At 40.4% G+C, this 13,857-nt stretch overlaps 1 protein-coding gene across 2 annotated transcripts in view; it reads right to left on the bottom strand.

Moving 5' to 3' along the window:
- The window catches only part of LOC135461502 (probable G-protein coupled receptor 139), a 33,101-nt gene extending 19,590 nt beyond the window's left edge, over positions 1–13,511 (bottom strand). Inside the window, exon 1 of one of the 2 annotated variants that reach the window (XM_064738633.1) lies at positions 13,450–13,511. The gene's annotated coding sequence lies outside the window, so the exon portion shown is untranslated. Of the gene's footprint in view, positions 1–13,374 lie in introns of both variants that reach the window. The other variant, XM_064738632.1, reaches the window with a different exon arrangement.
- Between the last annotated feature and the right edge of the window lie 346 nt (positions 13,512–13,857).

Here is a 13,857-nt window from a genome sequence, read left to right on the forward strand (position 1 = left end):
TGTATTCTGAAAAGGCTCTGTAGATGGTGTTTAAATCGCTATCTTGTATATAATATATCTGGCATTTGCCAATCAAGTAGTATTTAGGATATGAAAGAGCCCAAACCAAACACATAGATATGTATTTACTGCCTACTTTAAGATTGCACCTTTAAGATACCTGGGCGCCTTGCTTCGGATCGCAGCGACGTTGAAAGCGAGGCAAAAACATGCCGTCATTTTCAGCAGGGACCCCTTCAGGCTATTTAAAGAAACCCACGTGAAATAATGAACGTCGTGCTCCGCCTTTAAAAGTGTTGACAGCACACGGAAACTTCACCCCTAAGCTGTGGGCAATACCTCAAGGATATCTCCTCATAAAGCATCCAGCAATTGCTTGTCTAAGGTAATCAGAAACACCTACTTCCCGTAGATAATTACTTCCTTGACGGCAGCTACGCAAGATTCGGTACTGAATATCCATTACATCGTCCATGACGCATAGAATATATTTATTTATTTATTTATTTGATCAATGTTTTCGAGCGTACTCAAGAATATTTCACCTATTCGATGGCGGCCAGCATTATGGTGGGAAGGAACTGGGCAGAGCCCGGGGGAAACCCACGATTCCCCAGGAGCCTCTCACCAATGACGTCGCTGTGAGTTCAAGTCCAGCTCATGCTGGCTTCCTCTCAGGTCATACGTGTGAAGGTCTACCAGCCACCTGTGAATGGTTGTGGGTTTCCACCCGGCCTCTGCCAGGTTTTCTTCCATCATAATGCTGGCCGCCGTCGTATAAGTGAAATATTATTGAGTACGGCGTAAAACTCCAATCAAATAAAAAAAATAAATAAATACAAGGAGGGTGGCTTTAATAAAACGCTCCTATTGACTTTCCATTATTTATCAATTAGGGATACAAGATGTTCACAGAATAGCACTCTGCTCCCTTTATCCATCTATCCGCGATTTTGCATCATGCCAAGTCCCGTAGATAATGGACACATGTTTCGGATCGACGGGTGACAAAGTGCAACGAGACCAATGACTTATGGTGTTTTGCCTTTGTTATCGTTCCCAGCGTGTGAGATAGAAACCCAGTAACCTAATTACGGTAGATAAGCACCACTTTCGTTACATCTGTAGCCAAATGGCAACCCTGTTTTAATTAGCGAAAATTCCTTCGGGCAACTTACGTCTGCAGCAGACAACTTCCTGCATCCATCACACCTTACTCAGTGAACATAAGGGATCGCAGCTTCATCTCCACTCAACTGAAAAGCACCTAAAATCAGTTTAATTTTCTTCACGTCAACATGTCTTACGCTGAAAATAGCTCCAGGGCTTCCGTGTTGGCGAATAATGAGAGTGGCCATGCTATGTGTTTGTGTGTGATAAGTCAAGGCGGATTTAAAGGTTTAATGGTAAGGCAAGCTGGTTCCCAGAACTGGGTGCGCCGCTATATATAAACTAAACAGGATGTGTTGTGAAATCATATACGCAACACTGTTGCTGACATGGTGGCTGATATGGTCAGCTGATGTGTGACTGAAACGAATTTCGTATTGTGTTCTCCCATCAGGCTGAAAAAAACATTCATTTGGCTTGGTGAAGTCTGAACGAATGCTATGCCTTGAGGCGATTGAAACATTAGCCATTTTAGGCATTGTCATAGAGTAAAAACTGCGGTCATAAATTTAACATATTAAACTGACAGATGACATGTAATTGTATCAGCATCAGAATCTAGGTAAACGGGAGTTCAGACAAACGATTGGCAACCAGTAAAATATCATAGTGGGAATGTCAACTTGGCTGTAACATAACCTATCGGTATGTTCACTTCACAGTGTTACGGTATTGAAAACGGCAACAGAAAACAGACTCAGTGACTCAATATTACAATGTAAACAATGCTTTATATATAAAATGAGACGTACAGTTTTACAGACAGTTCAACAACAACAACAACATACACATCAGTATTACCGGTCTTTAAAAGTTTCCAGTTCACCTTTGCAACCCAAGGAATGTATTCCAGGAAATCCAACGTAAAGACCATGGGATAAACACACAATTCACAAAAGTCCTAGACAGGTACTTCGCCAGGTTAGCGAACACGAACACAGTACACAGGTTACACAGAACTGGAACAGTCAAGCCTTTGAATGACGTCACACCCGCAGAGCACAACACAGGGTAAATACAGGCATGGAGGTATAATCCACTTTAGAACAGTTTCCCGCAGAAACTCACAAACGAGCCGTTCAGAGACGTAGAGTAATGTCACCTTGTGGCAGAACGAACGTCCTTTGCAAAACTGAAAACTTCAGTTTAGAGTCCTTGACGACCTTGTCGGTCAGGTGAGGTCAGCGTGTTAAACAAATTACACAGTCCACACTGTATAATCATAATAAAGATCCGAACACCAATAAACGTGACTTCCGCAGAAATTCACATAAACCAGACATCAGTACTACTGTGGTACACAAACGGTGCCGGCATAAAAAAACTGTCCTCCCAAATGAAACTGGCATCACCAGCTCATATCAAAATAATGGACTCGATACGAGAGCGTCTCACACTCTCCTGGCTCCCAGTGGATGCAGCAAAAATACCCCCCCTCTGCACAGAAAACACGGCTTATATACGTGCCAGGTGGATTCAACTATTCTTAGACACAGAATTAACAGCCAATGAACATCCAGTTAAATAAACAGAGCATTGAACAAGGTGCTTTCGGCCAGGTCCGCACTGTACATATATAACAGGGCCTGTTATGCTTATAACATATAACACAAAGGTCCGCAGACTAACAGTACATGAAGACGTTAAATAGTCATACATAACACCCCCACCCTTCAGGGAAAGAAAGTTTTGCATAAAACTTTCTTTAACATATTCATAATTATGAATAATAATAACGTTTACCACAGTCTATAAAAACACAGCTGCAGAAAACCAACTAGACACGTGACAAACAATCAGCAATCACATTATCTTTCCCTTTTATGTGTCTAATCTCTAGATTAAATTCTTGCAAAAGCAAACTCCACCGTAACAATCTTCGGTTTTTACCTTTTAGTTTGTGCAAGAAAGTTAAGGGATTGTGATCTGTATACACAACAATGGGGTAACTTGACGAAGTCACATATACTTCAAAATGCTGTAATGCTAGAATCAAGGACAGACACTCCTTTTCTATTGTCGAATAATTTCTCTGGCACTTGTCAAATTTGCGAGAGAAAAAACATACAGGGTGATCAACATGATCTGTTTCATTTTCTTGTAACAAAACTGCCCCAGCAGATATATCACTAGCATCAACAGCTAGCTTAAATGGTAAATTAAAATCAGGTGCTACAAGTATGGGGCCGCTGCTTAGCATGGCCTTTAATCTATCAAAAGATCTCTGACACTCAATGGACCACAAGAATTTAGCACCTTTCTTTAACAGCTGAGTTAGTGGCTCACTAACAAATGAAAAGTTCCTACAGAACTTTCGATAATAACCTGCCATGCCCAAAAAACGCTTTAATTCTCTCTTACAACTTGGCACTGGAAAACAAGAGATAGCAACTCCACTAGGATGTACAATATTGTGATCAGTGCTATCTCTGTCTACATATGGCTTTAACATGTTAATGTGACAAAGTTGTCTAGATTTGCGCCGATCAGGAGTGAAAATAATATAATTAAGATCGCTTAGCCTCTTGTCTACTACATAAGGTCCAAAATAACGAGCCTCAAGTGGCTTACCACTAACTGGAAGTAAGGCCAATACCTTCTGACCAACTTCAAAGCTGCGTCTTACTGTCTCTTTGTCATACTTAGTTTTCATACTCTTCTGAGAAGCTGTAAGATTCTCTCTGGCTAACTCACATACTCTGTTGAGCTTAGTACGAAAACTTGACACATACTGTAATAGGTTAACATTGTCACTATCACCAGACACAAACTTTTCCTTGAACAACTGTAGTGGACCACGCACAGTATGGCCAAACACAAGCTCAAATGGACTAAATCTAAGTGACTCTTGTACAGACTCTCTTACAGCAAACATTAACAAAGGTACACCCTCGTCCCAATCTTTCCCTGTCTCAAAGCAGTAAGTTCTTATCATACTTTTCAGTGTCTGATGGAATCTCTCTAGTGCTCCTTGACTTTGTGGGTGGTAAGCTGAGGACTTATACTGGCTAATACCTAGCTCATGCATAACTTGTTGGAACACACCAGACATGAAATTTGAACCCTGGTCTGACTGTACTGACTTAGGCAGACCAAACATGGTGAAAAACTTAACTAAAGCCTTAATTACAGTCTTGGCAGTAATATTCCTTAATGGAATTGCCTCAGGGAAACGAGTTGAAGTACACATTATAGTTAACATATACTGATTTCCAGACTTTGTCTTAGGTAGCGGACCAACACAATCTATTAAGATTCTACTGAATGGCTCACCAATTGCAGGAATAGGCCTCAAGGCTGCCTTGGGGATTGTCTGGTTAGGTTTCCCCACTAACTGACATGCATGACAAGACCTGCAAAATTCAGTAACATCTTTCCTTATTCCTGGCCAATAAAAATGACTGAGAATCTTATGATAGGTCTTATTAACACCTAAATGACCTGCTAACGGCGTTTCATGCGCTATGGTCAGTATGTCTTTACGATAAGACTTGGGCACAACTACCTGATGCTTAACTGCCCATTCATCCTCCAACGAAACATCGGGAGGCCTCCACTGCCGCATCAATATGCCAGACTTGACATAGTAGTAGCATGGGTCAGGTAAAGATTCACCATCTTTAGCTGCATCATTAAACAAGCAAGAAATACTTGGATCACTGTGTTGTTCAGCAATCAACTCAGTCCTACAAAATGGCTGATCACCACTAACAAAATTAGTATCTACTTCCTGCTGGCTGTCTAATTTGGAAGAATCTCCATCCAACATGTTGTTGAGAAAAGTCTCGCTCAAATCAACAGTACTACCCTGGTCTGTACTGACTTTTCTAGACATAGCTCTTGTAACAACACAGGACGGATATAAACCCGCTATCTCGCTTTCAACTGGCTCTGTGACTGAATTCAGAGAAGGCTTATCAACCATTAAGGGATCAACAGTAACCTTATCATGTGCTAAGTCATTTCCCAACAACAAATGAATACCCTCAAAAGGTAATGAAGGCTTAATGCCTACCCGGACAGGTCCAGATATCAAATCTGATGACAAATAAATATCATGAAGGGGAACACTGACAAAGTCACTAGACTCTACACCTCTAATAAGGGCACGAACCCCAGAGTATGACTCTTCAGAAAAGGGCAGAGTATTCATCAACAACAGAGACTGAGATGCCCCAGTATCCCTTAATATCTTTATAGGGGTAGCCCCAGACATGTCGCTTCTAAGCGACACTGAACCAGAATTGATAAACGGAGCGAAGCTATCCATAGAGCATTTGGGAATCTTATCCAATCCCATATCAGCTAACTCAGATCTGCTTTTAACTGCTGATGTAACTTCCGGCAATGTTTTGTGCATTGCAACACAAAGACCTGTGGGCTTAGACTCATTCTGAGCTTCCCGTCTCCTTTTCAACGTGTAACATTCACTCATCACGTGACCTACCCGCTTGCAAAAATTACAAGTGACCCTATTTCGAGGACTACCATTCCAATCTGAACTATGTGAACCATGAGCTGTAGAACCATTGGAGCCTGGTGTAGAACTCTTCTGTGTAGAGCTACCTCTACCTGTTGCATGTGACTGGGTATTTCTACGTGTAAATGAATTAAATGGCTTACCCGTGTATGTAGCCTTATGTGTCAAAGAATAATTATCAGCTAAACTGGCTGCCTCTTCAAGTGTACTCGCCTTCTGCTCATCAACGAACACCTTTACATCATTATGAATACAACGCTTGAACTCTTCTACCAGCACAAGCTGACGCAAACTTTCAAAATCCTTGCCTATTTTCTTGGCTATACACCAGCGATCAAACAACTGCTCCTTAGCTCGACCAAACTCAACGTATGTCTGATCTCTACCTTTTTCACAGTTACGAAATTTCTGGCGGTAAGCTTCAGGCACCAATTCATAACCCTTCAAAATTACCTCTTTCACATAGTCATAATTGGAAGCATTCTCTACACTTAACTGAGTGTAAATTTCCCTGGCCTTTCCAATTAGCACACTCTGTAATAACATAGTCCAGAACTCTTTAGGCCACTTCAAGCTATTTGCAATTTTCTCAAAATGCAGAAAATATTTATCCACCTCTTTTTCCTGAAAGGATGGAACTAACCGAATGTATTTGGTCACATCAAATCCTGAATCCTGTCTACCGGAAGGACCCGGTTTCTCATCTCTCTCTAATTCTAACTTTTTCATTTGAAACTCCAATTCTCTTTCCCTCTCTCTTTCTTGCATTTCTCTCTCCTCTCTCTGCACTTCCCTCTCTCTCTCTTTTTCCTCTCTCTGCACTTCCCTCTCTCTTTCTTTCTCTCTTTCCTCTTTCTCCATTTTCAACTTTTCCATCTCATGTTCCCTCTCTTTCTCGCTCTCTCTTTCCTCTTTCTCCAATCTCAACTTTAACTCAAACTGCTTAAACTTAAGCTCGGCATCAGACTGACCCTCGAACTCATAATCAGATAATGCAGAACTATCAAACTTGCCTATCTCCACTAAATGTTTCAACAAAGTATGCTGCATATCTCTTTTCCTCCATGAAGACTTTATGGACAAACCTAAAAATGTCCCTAACTTAACCAAGTCTTCCTTCTTTAAACTCTCAAAAACATCCTGATCGGGCGCATTAACAAACTGTTTAGGATCGAAATCTCCCATTGTAAATATTTAGCCACTGAATCATTCACTGTTAAAATTAAGCAATCGCTTCTCACATATGTTTAACTTCAAATATCCGATGCAAAACAAAACGGAAACAATCAGTTCCCGGACAAGCCCCCAATTTCTGTTACGGTATTGAAAACGGCAACAGAAAACAGACTCAGTGACTCAATATTACAATGTAAACAATGCTTTATATATAAAATGAGACGTACAGTTTTACAGACAGTTCAACAGCAACAACAACATACACATCAGTATTACCGGTCTTTAAAAGTTTCCAGTTCACCTTTGCAACCCAAGGAATGTATTCCAGGAAATCCAACGTAAAGACCATGGGATAAACACACAATTCACAAAAGTCCTAGACAGGTACTTCGCCAGGTTAGCGAACACGAACACAGTACACAGGTTACACAGAACTGGAACAGTCAAGCCTTTGAATGACGTCACACCCGCAGAGCACAACACAGGGTAAATACAGGCATGGAGGTATAATCCACTTTAGAACAGTTTCCCGCAGAAACTCACAAACGAGCCGTTCAGAGACGTAGAGTAATGTCACCTTGTGGCAGAACGAACGTCCTTTGCAAAACTGAAAACTTCAGTTTAGAGTCCTTGACGACCTTGTCGGTCAGGTGAGGTCAGCGTGTTAAACAAATTACACAGTCCACACTGTATAATCATAATAAAGATCCGAACACCAATAAACGTGACTTCCGCAGAAATTCACATAAACCAGACATCAGTACTACTGTGGTACACAAACGGTGCCGGCATAAAAAACTGTCCTCCCAAATGAAACTGGCATCACCAGCTCATATCAAAATAATGGACTCGATACGAGAGCGTCTCACACTCTCCTGGCTCCCAGTGGATGCAGCAAAAATACCCCCCCTCTGCACAGAAAACACGGCTTATATACGTGCCAGGTGGATTCAACTATTCTTAGACACAGAATTAACAGCCAATGAACATCCAGTTAAATAAACAGAGCATTGAACAAGGTGCTTTCGGCCAGGTCCGCACTGTACATATATAACAGGGCCTGTTATGCTTATAACATATAACACAAAGGTCCGCAGACTAACAGTACATGAAGACGTTAAATAGTCATACATAACAACAGCCATATCGATTCAGCGACATTTTGATCAACGCATATGCGCCATAAACCTTACGTCACAGACAAAAATAACGCTAAAGTGAACCATAAAAAGAACAAATGCCACATTCGGTATCATTTATACATCGCCATACATGCCTGACGGTGGCTTTTGTTTGATGTATGCGACGTTTTGAATAACAAGTTACTGGCGACAGCAAGAATGGATGTGCAGACAAAGTGGGATAAGGTTTCTTAAGTATCACAAATAAGACCATTTATCGCATCAAGACTACCCACAGCAAGAACCCCAAAAAGCCATCTCCTACTCATCACCGGTGCAAACGAAGTAGACTGAAGTAACAGCCTTGACACCCATCAACATGTATGTAGATCCACTAAAAGACTTTTGTCATGTTTCTTGGTTGGTGCCGCACTGCTATGGCATCGTAATTAGGGCGTCCGTCTGGAAAGTGGCAGACACGAGCAGCCTCGAATCGGATCAAGCCAAAAGAAATTGGCAATTTTAGTACTGTCTTACGCAGAGCATAGCATATGGAGATGTACCAGCAAGAAGGATGTGAGTAAAAAGAGTCCTGCCAGATGTATTCATGAAGGCGTTTAAGTATCTGAAAGTGTCATGCTATAAGAAAGCACAATACAGCATTTGACAGTTTCTTTTTTTTAAAAGAAACACAACAAATAATATAACCTTAGTTATTTCGGAAGTGGGATGGAAACAGAGAGAAACGGCCACGGTCATCTCGTTTTGATGTGTTTGACAACTCTGTATGTAAATTTTTAATATGGAATTCTTTCTATGTCATGTTACGCCATGTTAGAGAAACAAGAAACACAATGTCGGGTCATCCGTAATGCACGCTCATATGACTGAAAGGCAGTGTGCGCCTGATGACGGCGGTACCAGATGTATTCACGGGTTACAGAAACAAGTCGTTCCTGGTTGGTTAAACCTGATAACAATTCGGCACTCGATTTTCCAAACAAGCACGATATAACAAGAAAATCCATGCTGATATGCGCAGATCGCTGCCATTCTTAGCCCGGGCGACATGTGCACCCGATTTTGAAATTGATACTGTATTCAGTTTCACCATCGGCAAAGCTCGCTGCATATGCAATGCTTTACATCCTAATCCACTTAAAGGATTAATGCCCAGATTTACTCTTTAATCATAATTACATTCCCTTGTATATATTGTTAAATTGAGTGTAAAGAATATTGAATTAGGGTACATTAATCTGAGCAGTATGGCACTTAAATCGCTCGATAATGAGGCTGGTTTTACGCATTTTTTCCGCCAACACTCGGTATCTCCGCCGAATTACGTCTTACAAGTTCAACCTTTATCGGCTGTCAGAGCTTCGCCATTTACTTCAGTGTTTAAAAAGCTTTAAGGGTGACAACAAGCACATGGTTTTTTGTTCTGCATATTATTTTGGACAATTTGGACCTCAGGAAGGCGTGGACATACAGAACAAGACGGAAGGATTTTGAAAAAACAGCCGTATACCTGCTCTCGCCATTATACAGGTGAAAGCTAAGAGAGGAATACACGTGAATTTTCAAAATAGCACTATATACAGTAGAACAAAATACTATAAACTGAAATGAAAACTGATAGATAGTAAATATCTGTAACGCCGACGTCCACATCATACATGTATATATTCGGGTGGGCATATATATTCTACTCATGACACCTGACAGGTCATGCAAGGGTGTTTCACCGGAACGTGCGTTTTTGAGGCTATGTGGTCATTTTAACCCTGTCTCTAGACTACTCAAGCTATGATCTTGAAAATTGGTCAGTATATTAATAAAATCATGCCCTTTAAATATCTAAAGTTTGAAAGTGTTTGAACAAAGGATAATGGAGCAATACAGCATCAAAGTACGGCCCATTTGTAAGCCCACCCGATGTATTGTACACGAATCTATGTCCCTAGGCAAGGGATATTCGGAATGCCGACAATAACATCTACCGGTAGTTGTCATCACATATAGATATGGATTTAGAATCCTTTGTGGGAATAGAATGATATTTATTGTGAAGAGGGCGGGGAAGAGGATAGAAAATATTTATTAAATCTTAGATAAACACGCGTGTAACACAGATAAATTAAACTATAGCTTACCAGTCCGTGTTGTCAGTGTGGTCGGAAATGCCTAGACAAATTAAGATCAAATTTAACGCCTGAAAACTCGGAATTTGAAGTCTGGCCAGAGATGTCAGCGTCATAAATCGGAACTTTCACGTCGGCCACTATGGATTCAAATTGATATGGCAGTATATTTTCTTCTGTGTAGCTAAAATCCATCTCGAAAATGGCATCGTTTTTGTTATGAACTGCCCGTTTATTCAGGGCAGCCAGACTAGTGTTGACCATCTATGACGTCACCCGCTGAGTCGTACCGGGCGGCCGGCTGAGAGGCTAGGGTAGTAAATCTACTGGTTTTGGTTAATTTAAAGTCATTATTATGTTTCTCAGAATTCCTCTCGGTAGCATACAGTTTTAACAGATAATAATCTTTTTAATAAGGGCCAGCAGCTAAATCTGGACACTTATCCTCTAATACATGGTTTGTCCCCTAGTCAAGACATTTATGCACCTTTTGCAACTATTTACACTGACCTTTATTCGATGTTTCCACAGAAAATCTCAGTCGAAGGTTTTCTGTGAGCTGCTGATGCCGTCAACCCGATTGACCCAAATTGGTGCGTCAATCACGTTGATGTCTATTGAGAATTTGACATCCTGAAAAAATATATCACAACGTTATTTAGGTATTCGAATCTATGGAACAGCTCAGCAAGCAAAGATGGACGACGATGCTGTTTTGAAAGCTAATTGTTGAGTGAACTAGAAGTATAAAGTGCCAGATTCTTTCAAAATGACAAGGAATTGAACCGCCTGAACGTCAACTACATGTGCGCATGCGCCGCACACGAAAACAACATCTGCGCGCGTTTATGAAGACGTGGCGACATTTGTGAGTAGGACTCAGAAAACGAGAAGTTACTACTCGTATACGCTACCAAATGAGATAAAAATTGTCCAGAAGATGACGAACCCGTCGGCGAATGTAATTTGCTTGACTTTTGCTGATGACACATACGTGTTTTCTCGTATATTCGTAGGTTCAGTTCACATATACATATTTTACTGTGGATAGCTTGAACTAGACCTTACCAAATATTAAAAGTTCGCGGTCGATTTCTTGACTGTGCACGATATTGTTTACTTTGAAATGTGATATCTCCGTTTTGTAACATAACAAAATTGTTGTGAATGACCAAAATGTGCTTTATGAATGACTTTAGGTGTCAATGACATCAAAAACTTTTTTCATCATAAATTTGGTATTAAATGTTGCAATGTATGGCTCTTTCATTGGTCATAACTTAACATTGCCCTTGTTAACTACACGAGAAGTTCTTCTGAAGGTGAAACTAAAAGTACAGAGACCGGCATCCAAGCGTTTGACTGCGTTTAGTCATTCATATATATATCTAAACAATTTTAACAGAAAATTTGACTGGCCTTTTATCTGATGGTTATTACGTTTATAGAATATCATTGTAAAAAATCTTATATCGCAACTTAAACTCTTAAGTGAAAATGGACAACTTCTGAGAGATGTGTAAAGTGCAGCCTTGAATTCAGCTTTAAGTTTTCAGCTAGGAGATAACTGCAAGGATTTATTTTATTAATTCGTCGTCCTAGATGTTAACTGTGGGGAATAGTAGACAACTTTAAAAAAGACAAGGCTAGGCCAAATGTATATATGCACCGATAAAGTATCTCATATGAAGTTCTATTTTTTGAAGTTGCATAACCAAGACATCACCGGTGAAATTAAGCACAATGAGGTACATTGATAAACCCATAAGCGCCGCCATGATCGAATTAACCAATCAGGTGCGAGATATTTCTATAACACGAGAACACACCTGTTTCCGCTGACGGTACGCGAACACTGTTTTTGCCTTTGCATGTTAGCCACACGAGAGTAGGGTACGAGTGACTTCAACTTGAGTTACGGTTTCTCTAACATGGTGTATCCCTTAGCCTAATAACACTTCCATGCTAAAAGTTCAGTGATAGAGTTACCAAAAACGTGAGAACAACATGGCAACATGGTCGTTGAGATCTATTTAACCCCGCTTCGGAAATAACTAAGGTTATATTATTTGTTGTCTTTTCTTTTAAATGGACGGGACAAATATTGTTGTTGTTGTGGACTGGGTAAAGACCGTCAAATCGAAGACAATGCGCTTTTACATAACGCAAAGCCATAGAACCCCAAGAACTCCATGCCACCATGAAATGCGACATTTAATGGTTTATGACTGCTTTTCATAAAAATTTAGGTCAAGAGGGCATGGAAGAACTGTAGTTTTATTTGTGAAACATGTATCTCTATTAAACTTACAGATCGTCCGATAACCCTTTGAGATACAAGTCCACTTCGTTTGTATTTAGCTTACCAAACGTGGGTAGATTCGAGATAACAAAAGCTCATAGATTTAATTCGCCCACTCAATCCATTTCAACCATTCTTGCTGGATCCTTATTGCATGGTAATCAATGCTGCCTTGATTGCACAATGTTCCAACTCACATTATACATAGAGTTGTGTATGAAAATCATAGCACTGATGGCGAACCTGTCCTTTTGTCGTTTGAACTAATTCTTCAGTGGATTACATTAAACCAGAAAATTTTTTATTCATTTTTGCAATGGCCGTTTCAAACATGTTCTGTCTTGAACTTGGCTATGTAAGGATATCAATTATCTTTCGTATTGCTTGGCCTAAATACAACTGGTTTCAACATTTAACTAATAAAGGCTCAGATAATGAAGGGGTTTGTCATACACTGTCGGATTTACCTTACGAATTTAAAAACAAGGTGTTTAAATTGGTAATTTTATATTTATGAACACTCTTCTTCATTTGCTCGGCATATACAAATGTTTCACGTTATCACTTTTCGTGTGTCCGCATTTGCTTCATGTGACGATTACTATCAGGTAACTTTCTTATAGTTTATTTTATAACCAAACTATCTATTACTCGAGTTTCGACTCCAGATTTATCTTTCAAGTATGCCATTCTCAGCAGGCATGCACACGTGTACTCAAGTGAACGGTTTGGTCAGTTTTAGGTGAGACATTGCCACCAGACGCGACATGTAACACAGATGTGAATGTGGATCGCCTCTAAGTGATTTGGCCACATAAAGGTAAAGTGGTCATGTCATTACCTTGTCCTGTGGGTAGTCGACTTCGCTATAATATTGTATAGTTAAAATGCCATCTTCTGTATTACACAACCCAGAACCAGAAACCCTGACAGATATATATATACATATCTATCTAGTCATTATCAGAGACTAATTCTTACCTGATATAGACTGATAAGTAAACAAGTGTTATCCATTTGGTCTGCGTGGATTATCGGATGACTATATGTACTCACAGGTTGATTTACAGTTCTGGGGACGCAGCTGACGCTGTAATCACTGAAGCTCTGGGGTTCTGTCCGTTTCACAGTGGCACATATTCCGGATAGGTATCGACTGCACGAAGTGTTAGGGTAGTGCGCACCGATCACATCGCACTCTCAACGCAACGGCTGGCTTGATCCATTAACTCCCTTCACCAATGACCCTTTAACATTCTATGCGATCGCGGCGTCGCTCAGATGGTTGTTTCCACTTGAAATAGTGCAAGAATGCTTCGAATCAGCACACAGGACGCACTTGAAACGGCAAAATACCTATAGTGTAACCTAAATGAAGACTTATCCCAGGCCATGTACGGCTTTTTTGTTACGTGGTACCTCCCCCTTGGTAATGAGACAGTGTGGTGGCAAGTTGAAATCTCT

The sequence above is a fragment of the Liolophura sinensis genome, chromosome 1 (assembly GCF_032854445.1).
Source record: "Liolophura sinensis isolate JHLJ2023 chromosome 1, CUHK_Ljap_v2, whole genome shotgun sequence".
NCBI lineage: Eukaryota > Metazoa > Mollusca > Polyplacophora > Chitonida > Chitonidae > Liolophura > Liolophura sinensis.